Genomic DNA, 21,140 nt, shown 5'->3' with positions numbered 1-21,140 from the left:
TTATCCTATCCTTAAATAAATTGGGGAGATGCAGAATAAATCAGACTTAAATTTTATCTACTGCGGTACTTCTCACTGCCTTTAATATTTCAGTGTACATTGTGAAGATATGGGTAGAATATTAAATAGTTCCCAAACTAATTTGATCATGGGATACTTTTTATACAGCCTTCCCATTAACGTTCTCTTAGAAAAACATGTTCTGGGGAACCTGTTTTGGAAACACTGGACTAGATGATTTTTAGCGGATGACATTTCATACCACGTTCTGTTATTCTACACTATTTTGTAACATGGGGATCCACTCTGGGACTATGAAGGGAAGGAGAGAGTTTTTTTTTGTTGTCCTGTTTTGTTTTGTTTTTTTCCATCCCTACACTAAATGGACCCAGACTCATGACTCAGAAAGAAAGACAGAATAACTTTCCACAACACTTCCTTGGCTGTCAGCAGGTAATATGTTACTGCTGTTACTGTTTCTTTGCTGCCAGGCTCTGCCTCTCAGATGCCACGTCTGGGCAAGGGGCTGAGGGACATGCATCTTGGGGTGTGCAGTGCATGAGCTTTGTGAAACTTCTCTGCTCCTCAGATATTCTTTCCTTTTCCCAATGGGTATCACAATAGTTCTGGGTGCTCGAGAGCCCTGCAAGTCTTTCCTTCAGGTAACTGCTATCGCATAAATAAAATTGCAAGCGGAAAGGGAACACAATTTAAAGAGCAGTTATCACACACAGGGAATGCGTGTTTGAATACAATCAACCATGTAGATTCTAAGTAATGGTTCTTCATTTGGTAAGTGGGGCCACAAGATTTCTGCTTGTTACTCTTGAAGGCCCCATATGTACCTGAAAATATCAAAATGACATTAAAAAGAAAGAAATCTGTAACTCAGTGAAAAGTGGTTTAATTTTTCTAACGGGTTTGTTTCATCACTGTCCTGTCTCACCCTCAGCTCACGACCAAGCATTGCTGTCCTGGGCTCTGCTTCTTGCTAGTTCCGGCTCCCCAGGAAGCCCTGTTCCGCCAGGACTAAAAGGCCATGACACCATTTTGTTTCTCCTCTGCTTGCCATCCGAGCAGCTGGAGGAATGGACCCTTGCACCTCGTTCCTGCCCTCCCCCCTTTGGGACTACATCCATTAATCTGACTTGGACCCAGCTACCTGGGAGTGAGTACCAGTCTGCTAGAAGTTTCAGCGAGGAGTGGGATGGGAGCCTGTAACAAACTCTGCACGAGGCAACCACCTCTTACTTCCTTGCAGAGGCTTATTAACAAAAATGATTGTACCTGACTTGGCAGGGCTCGATGTGACCTCTCGTCTGCTCTTCCAGTGATCCCATGTCTTAGATGGCACCGCGTTTAGTGTTCTAGGAGTCACACCCACTACGTGTGTGATAGTGTGTGAACTAATGCTCTTTGGAACTTGTGTTCATTTACAGAACACATTTCTCAGGTGTATATAAGTTATGCATGAGTCTGTGTTGTTAATCATTTGAAATTTAATTTGAACATGACGGTGTTTTTTCTTACTCTTCGATATTCCCTGTCTCTCCCACTCAAGCTTATGAAACACTTCAGAAGCAATCTGGGTCTCCTTTCCTATCAGTGTGGCGTTCCTGACTTTTAGTTTAATTGGTGGGGTGCTTAGGAGCCTAGGTTGGGGTGGGGTATCTTGGCCGAGGTAACTTAATGAGTAGAGCATCTGTGATCAAGCCCCAGGATTCCCTACCCCACAGGCTCTTCCTCTCTCCCCATCCTTTCCCCAGGCTGTCTGCTAAGGAAAAGCTAATTGATAAGGCGGCCAGGTTGTCAACCCTCCCCAGCTCTACGCTCAGGCTTCTGAGGGACTTTCCCAGAATTCCATTAGGCAAGGGCACAATATTGATTAATGTCCAGTGATTATTTCCCTTTGTCAATTAGAATTCTCAAAAGTGAGAAGGATTTTTTCTTGCTAACAAGAAGGTGTGAGTTGAAGAACTACAGAAGGCAGAACTCTAATTAGTTCTCATCAGGGGTTCCCCCTGTGGGAATTTGGTTCTACACACACACACACACACACACACACACACACACTCCATCCCCGCTCAAGTGTCATGACCTGCGCAAAAGGCAAGTTCAGTTCCCACAGGTGCAGAGAACCCTCTCTCCTAAATGAGGGAGAAGAGAAAAGTGATGAGAGCTGATATCCCTGCTCCCGAAAACAGGAAGCAGCTTGGATAGATTGACCTGATAGGGAGCTATCAGACTGCCGCTCGCCTCACACTGGGACTTTTATCACCGCCAGTCATCAGCACTCTGGCGAGCTCATGAATAATGCATTTCCCAGTGATTTCCTTCCTTATTTGCTAGCTCCAGGCAATATTGATTTTTAAAAAAGTCTAGATAGCTGAGCTGTGTTGTGGTAACATTTATTTAAAATGATTGGGAGACAGAGCACACATATGTTTATCTCGACATACGTGTGTTAGTATCTGTTGTCTGTGGATGATGACATTTGTTTAAGGAGCCACCACGTTTATTCAGCATGTTTTTCCAAATCAAAGTTTGGTTCAGATTGAGGCCCTTGAAACAGCTGTGTGGTGCGGACAGGAAGGTGAGGCAGAGGGCACTGGGAGGGGTTACGGGCAGGGAAACTGAGCCATTGAGTTAGCAGGAAGGTCTCATCTTATTCAGCTGAGCTAGGTTTCTCCCCTCCCCCCTCTCCATCTCATCCCTGGATGCAAAACCCCTCCTGGCTGTGCCAGTCTCCATATCCAAGGAGCAAATCTAAGGAGTGACATGTTGGAAATGCTCCTGCAACGGGACCAAAACAAAACAATGTATGACCAGTGTTGGTGACTATGAGGCTGAGGTTGGAGAGAGAAGCAGTCGAGTGGGGTTGGGGCGTCAGAAGTTCCAGTGGGTGGCTCTGTCCTGCTGCAGCTGCCAGGACCGGCATCCCCACCTGTTGAAGGCTCCTGTTTACTTCTTTTGTGATTCTCAAGAACTGACAGAGAGAAGTACATACCTAGAATTACTGTGTTGATGGCAGGTCTGATGCCCCCGGCCCTGCTCATCCACCCACCACCTCAGGCGAGCCACAGGCACTCTTCCAGTTTGACAGGCTGTCGTGGCCTTTCACTTAATTATATTGTCACACAAGCTTTGAGGGACTCTAAGAAGAGAGCCCTCTTCAGGGAAATTTAATTCTCCTCCTAAACCATTCACTGGCTCCACTCAGCCCTCCCCTCACTGCGCTGGTCTTTCCCTCTGAAAGCTCAAGAGAAAGTTCGGTAAGTGCCAGACTCCTGCTTAGTGTTGAAAGAGGGTCTAACGGGAGGAGGCCGCAGCTCCTCAGTCATCCTCCCTCACAACTTTCTCTTTTAGGCACTTCAGGGCCATGTCTGCATCCCCTGGGGTGGGCACATGGCAGAGGTGGAGGAGCCACAGTGAGCAAAGTCCTGGAGAGAACTCAAGATGTTGTGGAGGTTCAGAGGAGTGGAGGGCACTGCACAGCTGGCAGGGCAACTTCAGGTGTCTCCGATCCGCTGGCTTGACACTCTTACCCGTTAATAATCAGAATCCAAAGTCTCAGCCATATGGCATCCCCTACTCTTTCAAAGGTATTTTCACATATAGTGTATTATGTGAATGGCCCCAAAAAGTCTAGAAGGCTCCCCAAAATCCTTCCTTCAGTTGTCTTACCAAACAGTAGTGTAAGCTCGCTCCTCTTTCCCTCAATCCCAAACTTGTGGAAAAAAGAAGGCCTCATACACACTGCCTCTGCTTCATGACTTTCAATCCTCCTCCCACCTTGACCTGGAGCCGCCTTCTTTAGTCTGACCACTAATGTCCAGGTTAAATCCTAGGGCTCTTTCTGAGTCCTCACTGGCTCTAGTGCACTTTCCCCCTGTTAACCATTTTCCAGTTCCCTCTACCTCCTCCCAGTGAACCCCACCCCCTCACCCTCACCCCCACCACCTCCGAGTACACCCCCACCTTGTTACAAACTGGTAACAGGGTTAACCCAAAGACATGGGTGTCTAACTGTATCATTCCACACATCAGATGCAGACAATATATTGGATCAGGCAACAATGCTAACGGTTCTCTTGAGTCTTTCCATCTGGACAACCACTGACGTGGCCCACATGTAGAGGTGGCCCTAGGTCCCTATGGCTAGTGACCCTAGGAAGTCACCCAGCAGTGGGTCTCACCCACTCCCACTTCTTTGGTCCCCAGGTAGTCGCGGAGGCCTCAGTACTCTGTGTTTTAGACTTCTCATTCCCCCATTTGCTGAGCAGCACAGGGAACTGAGAGTTCACACCCGCTTCTCCTCCCTCCCCCACACCGCGTAGCGTCAAAAGCTTGAAGTTGTAACCCCTTTCAGGCTTGGGTCTTTGCTTCTGCTCACCTAGAAAGAAAGAGGCTGGAAGGGAAGGGCTTGTTTCCTCTGCAGGGCGTGCGTGGAAAGCTGGAGCACGCACCAGACAACTCTCGTTTATTTGAAATTGCTCCATGGTGCAAGGCCCTCTAATCGATCATGGCTCTGCACATGTCAATGGAGAAATGTGAGTTCCGTATTTATAGAGCCAGAAAAATGGGGGCTTGTCCCCCACCTCCCAGGTGTGTATTTATGCACTGATGAATGACCCCAAAGTGGATTTGTTATAGAAAAAGTCCGTGCCAAACTCAGGAACCTTGCATCTGCAAACACAGTCTGACAATTAGGCCTCTGAGCCTGGAGGCCAGCATGCAAGCTCCCCGTAGGTTTTCTGGCTGCAGCTCTCACTTCCTTAAAGCTGGGGTGAACCCAGGAGTTTTGGAATTTGGATGCTGATTGTTTCCACAGCACTGTTCCCTGAGGCTGCTCTTTGTTCTGTTCTGTTCTGTTTGTTTGTTTGTTTGTTTGGTTTCAGCGTTGGGGGTGGAGCTTGCAAAATCTTGAAAGCCAGTGAAATGTAGTACAGGAGAGCAGAACGCTTACTCCAGTCTTGTCCCAAGAAGAGCGTTGTGAGGAATAAGGAGTTAATGTTCAAAGACCCTCTGACGTAGTTAGATGGGGGGTTCCTCGCAGACTTGGGGCCTCTAGATTGGATGGGCATTTCCCAGGAGCTCAGCCCTCCCAGCTCCACCTTGGGGAACACTCAGGCCTGTTCCAAGACGTGACCCCTGACTCTGCTGACTCCTGTTCCCTCCCTTTCTCCCCTCCAATCCAGCCTCTGTTTTCCTGCCCTCCAAACAATGGCACCCTTTGTTTTAAAAAGTATGGCGAAATAGGAATCACACTTCCAAAGTAACATTTATAAAAAGGAACAGGAGTGAAATACTAAGACAGGCCAAGTCCAAAGTGGTGTGTCCTGCTTGGGCTCCTGAAGGTCTTTCTCCTTTTGAAGGGCATCCCCGGGCGAGGTCTGAGTGGACTAACATCTGACCGCCCATGCCTTGTGTTTTATGTGCCGAGGGGGAAACAAACAGTGGCTGTGTAAGGGTTAAAAATCAGCTCCCTTGGTCAAGAGCCTCAAGCGACAGTTTCAGTCAGGAAGAAAGACAAGTGTTTGGTTAGTAACTGGATATGGCTGGCTAGAGCTGGGTTTTGGCCTCCCTTCCCGCTGCAGGTTGAGAGTTGGGGATGGCCCAGTTCTTGCAGTTATTTGGAAGTGGAATCGGGGCAGGAGGCCCTGGAAGGCAGGGCCTGGGGGTGCTACCCACCCCTCCCTCATGCAGAAGGAAACGAAGGCCCGGGGTGGGCTGGGGACTAGCATCTGGTGATCTTAGTTAGTGGCATAGCAAAGAGTGGGAAAGTCTCGCTTCCGGTCCCAGTGTCCCTTCTGCAAAGCACTGGATTGTTCTAGAACGTGGCTTTAGATAGACTCGGATGCAGGGCTTCAGCCTCTGCTCAGCTGGGTTATCTCCTATTCATCTGTTTTCCTCTCCAACTAGATCCCTCATCTATGAAATGGTGTTCAAAAATAACTCTTCGGCTGGGTTCTTTTTGTATTCAATGAGATGGTACATATAAACTAGAAACTAACACACGCAAAAAATGTTCGTTCTTGGGCTAACAGGAATTCTCCCAGGCTTGGGACCGTTCAAGCCAATGGAACCGCCTCTTCCCAATCAGTAAGGATGTAAATAAAGCCTCTGAAAACCAAGTCTCCCCGGTGAAGTCCTACGCACTCTCAGCCCCTTAATGGAGGAACCCTATGTCAAGGGGAAAGGCAAACGGGATGGGGAGAATAAAAGAGCCTTTGCTGAGCCAGGGGGAACTCACCCCTGAGAAGTGCCGAGTTAACGATGCCCAAAGCAGGCCTGTGAAGTTAGAGAGGCCTGGAGATTAGAAGACCAGGAGGAAATAATGCTTTTCTTGTCTGGGCTGCGGTGGCAGAACAGAGCAACAGCTGGCGGGCATATGCAGCCTGTTAGGGGCACGCTCCCATCAGACAGAAGGAAATCCTGCCCAGTGCTGGCAGGGCTGCAGCAGCCACTGGGGAGCAGGCGGTCTGGGGGTCTCGGGGAATCAGAGCCGTTGCTGCCAAGGCTCCAAGCCCTGTGTCTCCCCCACAGCTGCCGGAGCAGGGGCCTCCCCCCCCAGCTGTTGGCCCCTAAGGCCCTTCCCCTTCCCAGGAGGTGTCGGATCCAGCGATGCTATCGACAGAAACCCCGAGGAAGCCTGGCGTTTATTTTGTACCGACTTCAAAACGCCTATGAATCCCCCCTCCTCCTCGGGCTGTGCCCGGATGGCAACTCTGGCCCATTCCACAGCCTGGAATCTTCTCCTCAGCCAGCTAGACAGTGAGTGGCCTTCTTCCTCCTCCTCCAACCTTTCCTTGGTTTTCCTTTACCAGCCAAGGGTCAGAGTCCTGAGACAGGGGCCAGGGCCGCTTGCCATCCCCTCGTGGACCCTCAGCCTCTGAGCCGTTGGCCCATGTGACAAGATGCCCAGCATTAGCGTCTGTTAATTAATCGGAAAACTGGCTCCCTGTTGGCCCGTAGCTTTTTACAAACCTGAATTAAACGAAGTGTTTATGTGACAGATATGTGGGAGGGATTTCAGATATAATCACCATCAATCTGGCTGCAGCCAAAATAAATTCTGTGAAAAGTAAAACAAACTATTGCACAGACAAAGTAGGCCTTAGGGGTCTCCAGCAATAATCTGTGTTTTCTTATTTAGCCACGTCTAATATTTCTGCTCTCCTCGGTATAGATAGGATCTCTGCACACAGGGTACTCTTGCTGCAGCTGACAGGGGTGGACACACGCTCCCTCCTGCTGAGTGGAGGGAGAGGGGAAGGGATGTTGCATATTTACATTTAAATTCTTAGTTCAAATAAACCAGCTCTGGAGGGGCACAGGGTGGGGTGGGGGATGGGAGATGGGGGTTGGAAGGAGGAGCCCAGCTGTAAGGTCTCCTCTCCTCCGACCTGCCTGGGTTCAGGCTGCAGTCAGGGCAGGGAGTAGAAAATCAGAGAATGTGGATCCTTCCAGAAGGGCTGCGTTAGGAGGCCCTCCGTGTGTGCGTGAGGTGTGCAGGCTTTCCGTGGGCTCTCTTCTTCAGGTCTTTTAGCACTCCCATGGGGAAAGAGAGTAAAGAAATTGAGGCTCGGAGGTAGTAATAACTCGCCCAGCTCTAAAGCAGTGTTGTGAGGTTTTGACCCTGACTCTGAAATCCCTGTTCAGTCGCTCTTCACTCTGCCTTGCTAAATAAAGAGGAACCTGGTTTTGCTGTTGTCTCTAGGCAGATGCCTTTGGGCCCCTGGTTCAGCCTTACCTAGGTGCCCTGCCTGCATCCCTCCCTCTCTCCCAGCTGGGGCTACTCTGTGCCCCCGCCCCCATTGGGCTTCTTCTCCAGACCAGGCCTGGGTGAGGGAGGGAGGAGATGCTGAGGGTCTCCAGACTAGCAGCTGTCTGTCCTGCACATCTGAGGTCCCCCTGAGCTCCAGCTCCTTTCCCTCGTGGGTCCAGCCTGGTTCACCAGCCTAGTAGCCCAGCAGCCCCCCAACAGCAAAGACTCCAGCTTACTCCATACAGATATCCAGGCACTTGAAGCTATCTCTCCCATTCACCTGTACCTGGGCTTGGCAGACTTGCTGAGATTACACAACTCTGGGGAAACCCCTTCCTCCCGCGATCCTCCCGCGATCCCTGCCCCACTGCTTGGCACTTGCCTGGGCCTGGGGCTAGACCTCAATATCTGGAATGGCCATGTGTAGCTGTTCTGTACTGATTCTGAGAGCCCCTCTGGAAATCGACCATGAGGGATGTTTTTCCTGTTTTTGTTTTTTTTCCATCTGCTCCTCTATTCCTCTTTGCAAGAACCCTGTCTAGGGTCAAAAGGCCCATGCTCAGTGGGAGAAGATACTAGATCTGTGGTTCAGGCCACAGCTACTCCTCCCTTCAACAAAAGTCACAGGACAGAGTCCCTGCTCTCCAGCCACCCTGCAGCACCAGGAACAGCTGATTATATCACAGTTAAGCTTATGTACACTTGGGGAGACCAGAAACAAAGCCTCTGTATGAAATAAACGTGTGTTTGGGACTTTGCAAGCCTATTCATTCATTTATTCATTAATATTTATGGAGCATGTGCTGTGTGCCAGGCACTGTTTTAGGCCCTTGGGATGCATCATGAATTAAAACTCCAGTCCCTGCCCTCCTGGAGTTTATAGTCTCCTAGGTATAGGCAGATGATAAATAGTGGTCATAAACAATAAGAAAAGTGTACAGTGTGATAGAAAGCAAAAAAAATGTCAATGAATAAAACAGATCAAGGTAAGAGAGCCTGGAAGTACTGGAGGATGAGTTACATGTTCAAATCCGGGGTTAGGGGCAGACCTGATAGAGAAAGTGCTGTTTGAACATAGACTTGAGGGACGCGAGGATGTTAGCCACGAGGGTGTCTGGGGAAGGGTGTTCCAGGCAGAAGGAGCAACTACTGCAAAGGCCCTGAGGCACAACTATGTCTGGCATGTTGAAGGAACAGTGAGGAGTCCAGCGTGACCTGAGTGACGTGAGCAATGGGAAAAGGGGAAGGATGTGAGATGAGAAAGATAACAGGGACCAGACCAGGTAGGGCCTTGCAGACACCGTAAGGACGTAACCTTTTTTCTGTCCCTACTCAAGTAACTTCATAAAGGCAGTCTCTCTCAGTAGTCATGATAGAGGGTAAGAAATTTCACAAATATTTCTTGAAGTTGTGTGCCGAATCCTGAGGCATATATTGATGAGTAAGGCAGTCTCTACCTTCAAGAAGTTCAAGTCCCAAGGATTGTGTGGCCGCATGTTGCGGAGGAAAGAGCCCTGGACTAGGGCTTAGGAGACCTGGGTTCTAGTTCTGCCTTTCTATTTAAATCTGACCCTTTGCTAAACCTCAGCTTCCTGTCCCTGAAGATAATTATCTATGCCCTGGACACCTCCTTCGTGCTAAAGTGATCAAATGAATTAAGGAATATAAAGACTCTTTGAAACCTCAAGAGCCCTATATAAACAGGAAAGGATTAAGGAATCCAGTTAACATGGCTACGGCCCTATGTGCTTGTCCTGGGGCCCAGTGCGCTCAGGCTGTGTCGTAGTATTTGCAATGCCCACTGTTCTCTCCGTGACCTCATTGGCACTCAATTCGCTTGGTGAGAACCACCACTGCCATTCATTCAAGTTGATGCAAACCTCCAGCATGTAAAATACATCCAAGGGTGTCTGCTTTGCAAAGGAAATTGACCCATTCCTTCTCTATTTCATGCTTCCCGGATCAGATAAAGCCGCATTGGGTGCTAACTTTTAAGTCAAGTATGCACTACTCCAACCAACAATAACAAAAACAGGCCCACAGGTTGCCAAGCACGGTGAGCTTTTAAAATGCATTCAGACAGTGTGAGGATATTAATAGGGAGACACATATCTCATTTCAGGCTACAAAGCAGATCCCACAGTGGGACATGGAAATGCTGGGTGCTTGAAGGTTAGCTTAAGCTGGAGAGAGGAACTCAGCTGGAATACAGACACGCCTGAGGCTGTGTCCCAGATGCTGCGCTTCCAGCTCTCAGGGCACAGTCTGTCAACTCACCTCTGTTTTGAGTGGAACTGGACACTTGGTGATGGCCAAAAACAGCAGTTGAGTAAAAGAATGAAGCTCCACGAAGATGGTGAGGGAGGCAGTGAAAGATAACGGGACAGGCCCTTTGGAAATCATGTTCGCTCTGCCTTCATTTTGCAGGTGAGGAGGCCAAGATGGGCAAGTCACATTGTGACTGCAATAATGACAGGACTCTAATGCCATTTTCACTGTGGGTGCTTTTGCCTTCTCTGGAGGCTCAGCAGTCTAAATGTCCTTAGCTTTCCTTTTTGTGTGACAGGGGCCTTCTGGACCCAGGACTAGCTGAGTGGATACTTGGAGATTTGGGGGCCCAGTGATGGGGATGGACTATGTTGGTCACCTTGGAAAGGGCACTGGATAAGGATTCCAATGACCTGGTCTGAGGCCTGGCTCTGGACTTATGTGCAGGGTGACATTTACCTCTCTGTTTTCTCAAATGCAGAACATGAAGCATAGCTAGGAGAATGTGTGTTGAAGGACTCAGAAAACTGAAACTGTGCATGTAGATTTTTATGACCATTATTTTCATCTCTCTTTTCCAGATTCCGACATGTCATCTGGAGGACATGGTTCTGAATTAGCGGTGAGTCTCTGAACAGGGCATGAGGGGAAGCTGGATGTCCCCAAATGGACCCCTGGCCTTCATGGTCACCGTACGCAGGGCTCCTCACCGTCACTGTCCACTCTCCAATCCCCGCCTGCCTCCCACACCCCAGCTATACTAGCCTTCTCATCAGTACTTAAGTTTGTCCTCAGCTTTGCAGTTGTCTCTCCTCCACCCGGGGAATTCGTCCGATCCTTTCAAATGAATGCATCACTACTTCAATAGGACCGTTGCCAAGTCCCCCAGGCAGATTAGTTGCTATCTTCTCACGTCATAGGGAAGAGAATGAACTCTAGAGCCAAACCTTGTGTGTTTAAATCCCAGTTCTGTCACCTGCTAGGGGCTTGCCGTGCACACAGAAGTTAGCCTTTCCATGTCACAGCTTCCTCGTTTATAAAATGGGGATAATAAAGGAATCTGGATCATAGGGTTATTCTGAGAAGTAAATTCATGTAAGTTAAAGCATTTAGAACAATGCCAGGTTCATGGTAAATGTGACATAAATATTTTCTATTATTATTAATATCATTGGGGTACTTAATATATCATGTGTAATATAGTGGATTACGTATCTGCCTCTCTTACTTAGGCTGTTAGAGCCAGAGCAGTGCCCTCTTTTTCTGTTTTCTCAGTGTATAACACCACGTCAAGAACATATTAAGTGCTCAATAAACACTTGTTGGATAAATGATTGGGCACGGTCCGTGTGGCTCTGTCTATGACATCATATATTTTTTTCCAGTAAATTTCAAAGGACAAGCAGTCTTTCAACTATGTATCTGTGGCCTTCGTATGAATTATCTTGTGGTTTTAAAAATACCCCAATTCTCATTTTTGTTTAAATAACAAAAGAAAGTTGTCTTGGAATTATAACCCGCAGAACTACAGTGTGAAATCAAGTGAAACTCATTTGGTGATAAATCTTTCCACTTAGAATTATGGTCCTAGCCGCACTATTCTTGACATGGTTTCAAGAACAGAGTCCAGGGTTGGGTTATTTGAAGAGCAATTAAAATAAAAGAAGATCCCCCTCCAAAGTGTTCGGGATCATATGGATGGTGTGAGGGGTAGAAAAGCCTCCAGAAGGAACCAGACAAGTTAAGGATATGCAGTACGATGGGGATGTCAGAGTAGGGTTGGGGTGGTCATTTCCTCGAAGAAATGGATTTTAAGCCACTGGTTCTAATTCCTGCTCTTCATTTTTTTGCTATGCTCAATATCCTGAAACTGATACCCAAGAGACTATCTGCCAAATTGGGTTTAGGGAGAGAGTACTGTGGGGTTAACAGCTATCTTCCTATTGTGTTCTTAATTTTCTCTGTGCAATTGTAGTCTTAGATACAACACAACAGTCCCTCCGAGGGATTGGAGGGTTAAAGTTCAAGTACATGATCTCTTTCTGATAGTGAAGACCATAATCTAATAAATGACCGTATTTGACAATATTTAGATAGTAGCTGAGGCAGTAATGTAAATATGTGTCTCTGAATATAACATGCATGTACTAGTGGTTACATTAATAGTTAAACAATTCAAATGAGGGATGAAAAATTAGGAGTATTGACACCCTCTCTTCACCTATTATGTAATACGATTTTTCGGGCCAGTAGACACACAACAGGATCCGTTGGGTGAGCCAAGTAAGGGATATGATAAATTGTTTGGGAGGACGACCCCAACAATTCCTCCCTGCCCCAGATGCACATGTGCCTCCCATCAAGAGGTGGAGGCTATTTCTCCTCCCCTTGAACCTGGGCCGGCCTTGGGATTTGCTTTGGCTAAGAGAATTCTACAGAAACAATGCTGTGCCGGTTCTGAGCCTTGTAAGAGGCCTGACAGCTTCCATTTTCACTATCTGAAAGCTCTTGGGGCGGCGGGGGTGGGGGGTGGGGGGTGGAAGCAGGAGAGGGTGGGGGTAGTCAACCCTCCACCATTCTGCCTCTCCATCCTGGATACCTGGCATGGAGGTGAGCAGCTATCTTGGTTCCTCCAGTCCCAGTAAAGATCCACCCCTCCACACTGCTTGGAAAAGAGATAAGCCATCCTCTGAAAACCCTGTCCAAATAACACCATCATGAGCATATGTTATAGCTGTTGTTTTGAGCCACTTCTATTTGGAAGGTTTTGTGACACAGCAATGTATACCCGAAACAAAGGATAGCACCAGTGTACATCAGTGTCTGACATCCTGTGTGATCTCTTCTTCGGATTAGGACAGGCTGGGAAAAAACTCGAGTGCTTCTCTCTCCCCATTGCTCATGGCAGACACTGTTGGCTGATATAACTTTCTTTCCCATTCAGTCAAGGTTTTCCTTTAAGCCTTACCACAGGGCTCTGGACAGCAACTACTAAGCCATGGATGTAGGTCTTTGAACTGAAACTATTTGCCATTCTAGGATTAGTCATCATGTTTCTATCAGTAAAAGAAAAGGGGAGAGGTGTATCCTCATAATTCATCAGCACCTCCCAGATTCATGGAATATTAAAAATGAGAGAACTTTCGAGATCGTCTACCATAGTGGTTCTGAACCCTGGCTGCAGATTAAAATTACCTGGACTGTTTTAAAAATCGATGTCTGGGCCTCACCCCCAGAGGTTCAGATTCAATCGGGCCTCAGTATTTCAAAATATGCGTATTCCTTAGTCATGAAGAAATTTGACTTCACAACTTGGGGCCTGAAGGGATGGATCACAGCTGGCTGAGCCCTGTTGAAGGTTGTTGGGATATCAGGGGCAGATAGTCCAAGGACTCTGAGCCCCAGAAAGTGGGCTCAGAGGTTCCCCAAGGGAACTCAGAAGGGTTCATGTGAGGGAAAAGGAGGTTAGGGCAGGTACTCAGGCACTCAGCCAGCTCCTAAGTCGGAAGATAGACGTCCCTTCCTTTCTGTCAGAAAAAGCTAATCTGTGAAGGCAGCTTTTGATATATGGCTCCAGATGTGAGTGGAAGGTACAGTCCATGCTTTGAGGTTTTTCCTGTGGAGAATTTCGTAAACCTCAGAACTGCCTGTCAAAAAGAACTGAGACGAAGTACGAAGCACACGAGAGATGTGTTTGACACAAAGGGTCAGAAAAGTTCAAGGTGCCTTCTTTCTCTCTTGGCAATTTTGGCAGGAATGCTAAAACACAACAAGGGGATTGGAAGCCTATGACAGTTGCATTTGAAGGCTTCATTTTTTGGTAAATTATGACATGCTGTCAGGTATATGAGTTGGTAGCTTTGATGTAAACATATAAAACAATCTCACCTCTTTACTGAAGTCTGAAGAGATGTTCTGCATGTAAATCAAACCATGAGTGAGATAAAATTGCTTTTGATCACTTCACATGAAAGGTGTTAGGAATTTTCAAGCCGTTACCATAATTAAAGTGCTGAGGAAATGGAAAAAAAAAAATCTTACTTGAATGTCTCTCCTTCCACTCATTCTTAAAATACTATTTCTGGAGAAAGGTACATTCACCCACTTTAACTTTGTAGTTTGAAGAAAAGTTACAGCTTTTAGGGACAGCAGGAAAATTGTCTTGCACTTGAAAATACTACATGAGTGATATCGGAATTTGCCAAAGAGGAACCAAGTTTCTCCTCACAGCCTCAGCCAAAAGGAATAACTTCTCAAGAGCTCATTTTTGTCAGTCAAGGGGTTGCCTGGAGTTCTTTCCTTCCTTTCCTGGGCCTGCTTCTTAATCTCCCATCTGTAGGGTCACAGTAGGGAATAATCTTTGCCTGACTTGTTCTTTCTACAGGTCTTATTAAAATCACTTTTTATATTTGCTTTATATGCCAATCACAGTTTTTATTCCGTAATCATAGGCTAAAAATGGGAGAGGCATCGTTACTCACGGGAATACCCCCACCTGCTCACTCAGAGTGCCTCAGTGGCTGCCTCCTTGGTCATCCTGGCTCCGTCTCCCCTGCTCCAATTCATCCCATACTGTCTCAGGTTGAATAGTCAGAAGCTTGACTGCATTGGCCACTGCTCCACTCAGAAATTTTAAGGGATTTCCTTTTGCTTATAGAATCAAGCTCAAACCCCTTAGCCTGGTCTTCAAGATTCTATATAATTAATCCAGTTTTATCTCTGACACTCACCTCACTTGAAACCTTGGCTCCAACTTGGCTGCTTTACTTGCTCCTGTTCCTATTTCAAGCACCTTAACTTCCATCCTGCCAGAAATGCCCTCTTCCCTCTGATATAATTCCTGCAAGGTCCAGCTCACTTTTACCTCCTCTGGGAAGCTTTCCCAAGTTACTCTATCCAACTCCCTTGAGCTTTCGTGGAAATTGTTTCATATTTAGCACACACACACACACACACACACACACTTACATGTGTCTCTTATTTTCCTTTCTAGATGGTAAGATTGTAATCAATAAATATTTATTGTGCATCAACCATGTGTGAGAACCTGAGCTCCATGCAGGAATGCTGCAGTGAATAAGTCAGATGAGGTCCCTGCCCTACAGAGCTTACAATCCAGTGAGGAACAATAAACATTCAGTGTGACAAGTGTAATTTGGGGAACAGTACTGGATGCCATGGGAGAATATAAGAAGACCACTTTGAGGTCACTGTCAGACTTTGATCTTCCCCTGTAAGACCAACAATAGGGAACTTTCATTTTCTCATGTAACATGCAATCCAGAGGTAGGTGATTCCAGGGTTGATTAATTTAATAGTTTAATCATGTCAGAGCTTCAGGTCGTGTCTGCAGGGTTCCCTCAGTTTTCACTTTATGGTCACAAGGTGGCTTCCACAGCATCAAAGAGCACACATATCCTCACCTGGCAGAAAGGTAGAGCAGGTAGAAGGGTTGTGGCCTCTTCCACGTGCCTCCTTTTTATCACGTGGGAAAATATTTCTCAGAATCCTCCCTGCAGTCTTCAGTCTAATATCAGAGGTGTGGACTGGATCACATACCTACTTTTAAACCAATCACTGACAAAGGGGAATCAGATTTCCGTGATTAGCTTAAACCAAATATGACTCATCTTCTGAAACTGGAGACAGGCCCTATCTTCCCTAAAGGCATTGTCACCCAATACTTGAATAACATTGGAGTTTTTTAGCAAGGAAGAAAGAAAAGATTACTGTTGGGGCAACAACCAACATTGTCTGCCACAAAGAATCTCCTAAATATAATAACTCAAACCCCTATACATACTAAAGGCCTAACAGATGGAAAGGCATGCTCATATCCAGGCATAAAAACTATTTGCATCAATTTTCACTATTACATCCAAGATGTGTGGCTTTCAACAAAAAATTATGAAATATACAAAAAGGCAAGTTAAAAAAAAGAACATACTTTCAAGAGACAAAGCAATCAATATAATCAGACTCAGATATAACAGATGTTGGAATGATCAGAGAATTTTAAATAACTATGGTTTACATGTTAAAGGTTCTAATGGAAAAGAATGTACAGTGCACAGTAGCAGATGGGTAATTTCAGTAGAGAGATGGAAATGATAAGAAAAAAACAAATGAAAAATGCTAGAAATGAAAGACACAGTAACATAGACGAAGAATGCTTTTATTGGACTCCTTAGTAAACCTGATACAGCCAAGTAAAGAATCATTGAACATGAAGATATATCTTCAGGAAATTACCCAAACGACAGTGTGCACATGTATGCTGCATGCATGCATGCGTGCACACACACACACACACACACACACACATACACAAAAGAAAAAAAACAGAACAGAGCATACAAAATCTGTGGGATGACATAAAATAGTCTAATATACATGTCAACTACAATTCCAGAAAGAGGGAAAGGCAGAAAAAATATTTAAAGAAGTAGTGACAGAATTTTCCAGAGTTAATCATAAACACTACCCATGGATCTAAAAAGCTTAGAGAACACCAAGCAGAATGAATACAAAAGCAAAGCAAAACAAAATAACTTAGGCTTATCATATCCAAACTCTTGAAAGCCAAGAATAAAGAGAAAAGCTCAAAGAAAGCAAAGAAGGAGGAAAAAAAGATATTATATACAGACGAAGAAAGATTTTTGAAATTATAGCAGGATTCTTATTAGAAACTATGTAATCCAGAAGATGATGGAGTGACATCTTTAAAGTGCTATCAGTGGATAGGGGGGGACTGCATCAGCCAGAATTTTATACCCAGTAAAAATATCTTTCAAAAGTGGAGTTAAAAATAAGACTTCCTTAGACAAACAAAAGTATTGTTGACCACAAGTGAAAAATGGGAATGGTATCCCACTATGGTTTAATCTATTACTAATGAGCAGTGAAGCTGATCATTTATTTTTACGTTTAGTACTGACTTGTAGTTTGTCTTATTTAAATTGCTCATTTCTATCTTTCACTAATTTATTTATTAGGCTTTTTCTTTTCAGGGTTTTAAATATTTTGAATACCAATCCTTTGTTATACAGCAGGTTCTCTAATAATGTCATTTCATTCAATGTTGTTCCATTATAACATTGATGAGGTACCTTAGGAACTTAACTCTTGTTTATATTAATTAGCCCATGATAAAATTGGTTTTGTTATATGTTGTTTGACTTCAAATTGCAGAACCAATTGACGGCAGTAAGTGATGACTTACTTTATATGTAGCAAATATATTTTCATTGTCTGTTACTTTTAGTATGTTTATGGTGACTTCTGTTGATAGAATTTTATAATTTGACAAAATTAAATTTATTCACTTTTCCCTCTATAGTTTTTGCATGAGCTTTCCCATCGCATCCCCTAAGATTTTCTTCTAAGGTTTATAGTTTTGTATATGTTTAGGTCTTTAATCCTTCTGGAGCTTATATTTTGAATAGTTAAAAGTAGTGAAGTAAATTACTTTTTCCCAAATGGTCAGTAAATTGCCCCAATGTTATGCTTTGAATAGTCATTCATTCTATCCTTTCTCTATTGATTTGAAATGCCACATTTATCAGATAATACATTCCCATATATTCATGGCTCAGTTACTAGATTTCCTTTTGTCCTATTGAGCTATTTTGTACTAATTTCACAATATTTTATTTTCCATAGCTTCGTATTATATTTAGATATTGTGATAGGCAATGGCCAAGCTTGTCCTGCTCAGCTCCTAGCTGACATCATGCCTGAAATCTTGAAAAAAGGAGTCTAGAAGAGAGAACATGCTCTTCCACATTTCTGAAGTAGTTCAGCAGAGAATGGGCCTTAGGATGAGTAGTGATAATAACCAGGCATCACACATGGCCTGACGTATTGTCTTAGGGCAACCAGACATATTTGATGCCTAGTTATTGCCATTTCCTCTGTGTTTAATATAGCATTATAGCATTTAGTGTGGCATTGTAGCAATATAGCAAGAACCTGAGCCTGATAACAGATCTGGATAATGTGGCTTACCAAAAGCGGTTTTGTAAAAACCACTCTGGGGTGTTGAGGTGTTGTGGCTGGGGACCTGTGGGCTCCAGAAGACACTGTTCAGGACTTACCGTCACCTGCCTATTTCCCCTGGCAGGCTGACCATCACAGCCCTCAGGCCTGTCCCTCATGGTGGAATTAAGGTAACCCCAAGAAGCTGTGCTTCCTAAGCTCTCCTGCTTGAGGCAGTCTTTTATCCTTCAAAGTCATTGCAATGACATGTACTCTGTATCCTCTCTATGTGCCTGAGTGTTTCCTTTTACTTGTCTTTAAGCCCAGCCTCTATTGGACTACTTTAGAAATTTCAAACAGCATGCACTCTCTTTCAGAACTTCTTTCTCAAAATTGCCTTGGATATTTTTTCACATTTTCTCTTCTAGAAGAATTTTAGAATCAGTATGTATGTTCTGTGCAAAATCCCACTGGGAATTTGATTGTGATTTCCCTGAATTTATAGAATAATTTGTGGAGGAATGAGCATCTTTACTATGCCAAGTCTGTCCAACCAGATACATGAACATTTTCTCCATTTATTTGGGTTTTCTTTTATGTCCTTTCGTAAAATTTTTATCATTTTTCTTCATGTATATCTTGCAGATTTTCAGTTTATTTTTAGGTATTTTGCAGTTTTGTGTCTTTTGTGAATAGGATCCTTTTTCATAACATTTTGTAGTAGTTATTGTAGAATAGAGGCAAGCTATTGTTTTCATATGTTAATATTATGCTTGGCCTCCTGACTGAACTCTGTGAAGTCTGGTAATTTACTTCAGATTCTCTTAGATTTTCTCAATACACAATTATGTTGTCTGCAAATACTGACAGTTTTGTTTCTTCCTTTCAAATTTTTATGTCATTTGTTGTCCTTGTCATTTAATTGGCTGGGACATCCAGGTTAATGTGAAATAGTTGTGGGCATCCTTCTCTTATTCCTGATATCAGCAGGAATAATTCTCTTATTTCATCATTAGCAAGGATATTTGTTCTAGGTTTCTGGTTGGCATTCTTTATCAAGAAAAGAAATTTTTTGTCTACTTCCAACTTGCTAAGAGTTTCTTGGAAATGAGTGTTAAATTTCATGCAATATTTTTTTTCTGCTTCTATTGAGATAATTACAGAACTGTTCTCTCCTAGTCTATTAATTTAACAGTATTTTGAAATGTTGAACCAACATTGCATTTCAGGGATTAAACGCTGTATGATTTTTCCTAATTGTGGTAATAATGCTTTTAGTTTGCTTATAAATGCTTAAATAGGACAGGCAGTCTTTGGTTTGACTGAAAACTGACAGTTTCAAAGGTCTCCCATGACTCCACTGTTTTGTCATTTTTGTCTGTATTTTGTCTCTAGTGAGTGAGTTCATGGTCATCTTCTTCAAAGGTTTTATTGCAGATGATTTAGGAGAAACTAAGGATGTTTGGGACAAATCCTTAAGCTTTAAAAGTTGGCATCATGGAGGACAACCAGGGCATACCAACTGATTGGTGTCTGTCAGAAACACAATCCTACATTTGAGGTGGGCTGAGGGGTTGGTAAAGGGATCGCTTGTGACCCGCGATAGCGTTGTGTGTAGTTTATCTTCGTGGAAGGAAAAATGGAAAAGTACAAATGATTACATAAGAGTGGAGAGGATATACCTCCTTGGAGTCAGTCAATCCAAAATCCAGGACACAAACAGAAGGCTAATGTTCTTTGGGTTTCCATGACAACCGGAGGTGGATGTATCATGCTGTTAATGACACTTAATGCTTCAGGGACTGTGACTTAAAAGGGCCCCTTCCAAGGAAGGCCTTGCTCCTAATTTTGTATTTGTAGCTGCATTCTTTCCTCAAAGAGAGACCCCAAGTTCTATAAGCCTTCGATCCCACAAAACCTGACTTCATCCCTAATTACAACCCCAGGCATGGCTTTGCATACCAGCCACAAAGCCTGGACCCAGTGTTCTGAAAGCCCTTTCTGGCAACTCTGATAATTCTCTCAGTGTAGCAATTAGAGTGGGTGGCAGATTAAGTTACCCTGTTGCTTCCCAGCTGGGCTAGGAAAACTGTGGCCTGACACAGAAGCCGGTGGGTGTCGCGTGGAACAAGTGCTCAACTATCTCACACTTTTCACTCGGTGCAAGCACGTGACCAAATTCATTATTAACGCTGAGCTGATCTGGTTACCTTGATTGACACTAAGTGATTTCAGCCTGGGCTATATTTGTCTTTGTGGGGAAAATGACTGCTGCAGAGCTGAAAGGTTATTTCCCTCTTCAAATACATTTGGGGCTGTCACTGCAGAGTTACGCACCCTGACATCAAAATCGGACCCACGGGCTTTGGAGGACAGCAGATGACATCATGGGCAAAAAATGGTGTCAGCTTCATTTTGTTTTTTCCTTCTCTTTCTGAACTCTGACAGAGAAGTAGTTTGTCTAGAATTTGCAAGGCTTTCAGGTGAGGAAAAGGAAGAATTAGTAGCAGCAGTACTTATTTTACACACACAAAAATCGTTTCCAGGACCTGTTTCTCTGTTCTCCTGGTCCCTCTCTGTTACTGTTAAGCTTAATTTAAAATTTTATTTATTTATTAGGGCTTTGGTGTCTAAGTAATAGGACTAATAAATCATTAACTTGCTATTGAATAAAAAGTTAACCTCTTAGAATAAAATATTCCTTAATACAACACTTATTTTGTTGATAGAACCAAAAAGGAAAATACTACCTACGAGAAACTCCATCCTTCACTCTGATATCCTTTCCCATGATTGCTACGCATAGAAGACAAGTCTATGAATGACCTAATGTTTTGTTTAAAATGTACTGTTATGTGAATTCTGAATGCATGCAAGAAATACATCAAATCTAGTAGCACAGGTGAAAATCGGAGACTGCCAGTCCATCAACTTCAATTACGAAATTTCAATTAGATCGAAGGGGAAATTCTAGCCTAAAGATATCAAATAGAGTTAAAGTGGCTTAAAGTGGACTATTGCCCTACCTCATAGGATTTAGTTATTTTGTATAAAGTAAAAGTTAATAAATTTAAGAAGCAGTTGTGTTCATGAACGGGTCCTCTGGACTAGACATTTAAAAAAGCAA

General features: G+C 44.3%; 1 long non-coding RNA gene across 2 annotated transcripts in view; it reads left to right on the top strand.

Annotated features, from left to right (window-relative positions):
* Window positions 1-21,140, top strand: part of LOC141571824 (uncharacterized) — a 95,363-nt gene that overhangs the window by 57,561 nt on the left and 16,662 nt on the right. For both annotated transcript variants that reach the window (XR_012496881.1, XR_012496880.1), the window contains exon 3: window positions 10,618-10,658. This is a non-coding gene — a long non-coding RNA (uncharacterized LOC141571824). The remainder of the gene's footprint in view (window positions 1-10,617; window positions 10,659-21,140) is intronic.

This window comes from Rhinolophus sinicus, linkage group LG05 (assembly GCF_036562045.2).
Source record: "Rhinolophus sinicus isolate RSC01 linkage group LG05, ASM3656204v1, whole genome shotgun sequence".
Classification (NCBI taxonomy): domain Eukaryota; kingdom Metazoa; phylum Chordata; class Mammalia; order Chiroptera; family Rhinolophidae; genus Rhinolophus; species Rhinolophus sinicus.
The sequence above is the reverse complement of the archived record's forward strand: the minus strand, read 5'-3'. Positions and strand labels throughout refer to the sequence as shown.